Source organism: Nuphar pumila, chromosome 13, assembly GCF_984573655.1.
Source record: "Nuphar pumila chromosome 13, dmNupPumi1.hap1.1, whole genome shotgun sequence".
In the NCBI taxonomy this organism is placed as follows: domain Eukaryota; kingdom Viridiplantae; phylum Streptophyta; class Magnoliopsida; order Nymphaeales; family Nymphaeaceae; genus Nuphar; species Nuphar pumila.
In genome coordinates this window covers 44324209-44326162 of record NC_143261.1, presented here as the reverse complement: position 1 = coordinate 44326162, position 1954 = coordinate 44324209, and the positions used below count along the sequence as shown (strand labels likewise).

At 41.8% G+C, this 1954-nt stretch overlaps 1 non-coding gene across 1 annotated transcript; it reads right to left on the bottom strand.

The window, feature by feature from the left end:
• Positions 1-258: 258 nt before the first annotated feature.
• On the bottom strand, positions 259-363 carry LOC149818276 (small nucleolar RNA R71). The gene has a single exon (XR_016427536.1). It is a non-coding gene; the product is annotated as a small nucleolar RNA R71 (small nucleolar RNA).
• Between the last annotated feature and the right edge of the window lie 1591 nt (positions 364-1954).

Genomic DNA, 1954 nt, shown 5'->3' with positions numbered 1-1954 from the left:
GGTGGCAAGAACGGTTGAACCTCGTACCGACAGGCGAGTCCCATTCTACGGAATTTTCTCGCATTTTAAAACGGAGGCGAGTTATTTTCAAAAACTTTTCAAAGGTCAGTTTGACTTGCAAAAGTAAAAATTTTGCGATGATAACAAGGACAAAGCCAAGTATTGGCTAAAGTCCTTAGATTCTGTAGAAATAGAGTCCTGGGATCAATTGCAACAGGAGTTTCTTCGGAAATACTTTCCCATTGGTCGTACGAACCAATATTGTAGAGCCATCACTAGCTTTTCAGAGCTAGATGGTGAGCGCTTTCATGAGACCTGGGAGAGAATGAAGGATCTCCTCAGGAAATGTCCCCATCATCAGGTGCCGAAATGGCAACTGGTGCAGAGCTTCTATGATGGATTGTCTGACAAGAATCGTCAGATGATCGAATCTTCATGTGGAGGGACATTCATGCTGAAGAGCGAGGATGAAGCATGGAGGTTATTTGATACATTGGCCGAGAATTCCCTTCACCATGCTTCGAGCTCTCATTCGGATAGAGCCACACCCAGCATTCAGAAGAAAGCTGGTGTTCTTGAGATTGGTCCATCTACTGCACTACAGTGAAAGGTAGACATGATTGCTTAGAAGCTGGACCAGCTTCTCTCAGGACCATCCACTACACAGCAGGTGTGTACTCTTTGTGCCAGTCCAGCACACGATATCACTGAGTGCCCTTTGGCATCTCAGTACCCTGAATTTGTTCAAGAACAAGTTCAGGCAGCTCAGGGTTACGTCAGACTGCCGAACAACCCATTCTCATCTACATATAAGGGTATAAACCTGGGCCTCCTTTGATGAGGTATTTCATTTTCCGCCCGATCAGGATAAGGGTATAAACCTGAGCCTTCTTTGATGAGGTATTCCATTTTCTGCCCAATCAGGTTAAGGGTATAAACCTGGGCCTCCTTTGATGAGGTATTTCATTTTCCGCCCGATCAGGATAAGGGTATAAACCTAAGCCTCCTTTGATGAGATATTCTATTTTCTGCCCAATCAGGTTAAGGGTATAAACCTGGGCCTCTTTTGATGAGGTATTCCATTTTCTGCCCAATCAGGTTAAGGGTATAAACCTGGGACTCCTTTGATGAGGTATTTCATTTTCCGCCCGATCAGGTTAAGGGTATAAACCTGGGCCTCCTTTGATGAGGTATTTCATTTTTCGCCCGGTCAGGTTAAGGGTCAAACCTGAGCTTTGTTTCTACACGAGGTATTTTCTGTCCCATCCAGGTTAAGGGCAAAACCTGAATCTCACTTCTTTTCGAAGTAAAATTTTCTCCTTATTCTCCATTTCATATCTACCATCATCACTTGAACTAATTCTTTCATACCCAGTCAGATTCATCAAACTGGGGCATTTTTTTATGGTTCAAATTTGGTATGTTTTCTTTGCCACTAAGCTCGACTTTCAACCGGCTTAGCAGCAAAGAGGGGCATCTGTAAACACCCCAAATTTTCACCCTCATCCAGTGTTTGTCCATTTCATGTGTCATCGCATATCATTGCATGTATTCTGCATATCATTGCATGTATTCTGCATATCATTCCATCGCATTGCATAACATTGCATGTCATTGCATTTCATTTTCGAGATCCAGCACTCCTATTTCAAAACATTCAATCCAGATTTGAATTTTAAAGCTTTTATTTCAAAATCAATTTCAAAACCTGGGTTTTTATTCAATACTCTGTCATTTTCCAACCCCAGGACTTTATATTTCGAAATATTTTCTAAGAAAACAATCTGGATTCATTTCAAATTCAAATTTTAATCGATTTCAATTCACAGATGAGAGCCATTGAGGTGGTGTCGCTTCTGAATTCCTCTATTCATCAAATTTCTCAAATCTTTGAAAGTTTCAGTCCGATCAGGACTCTGTCTCAGAGTCCTAACCCGGTCAGGAGTCTGGTTTT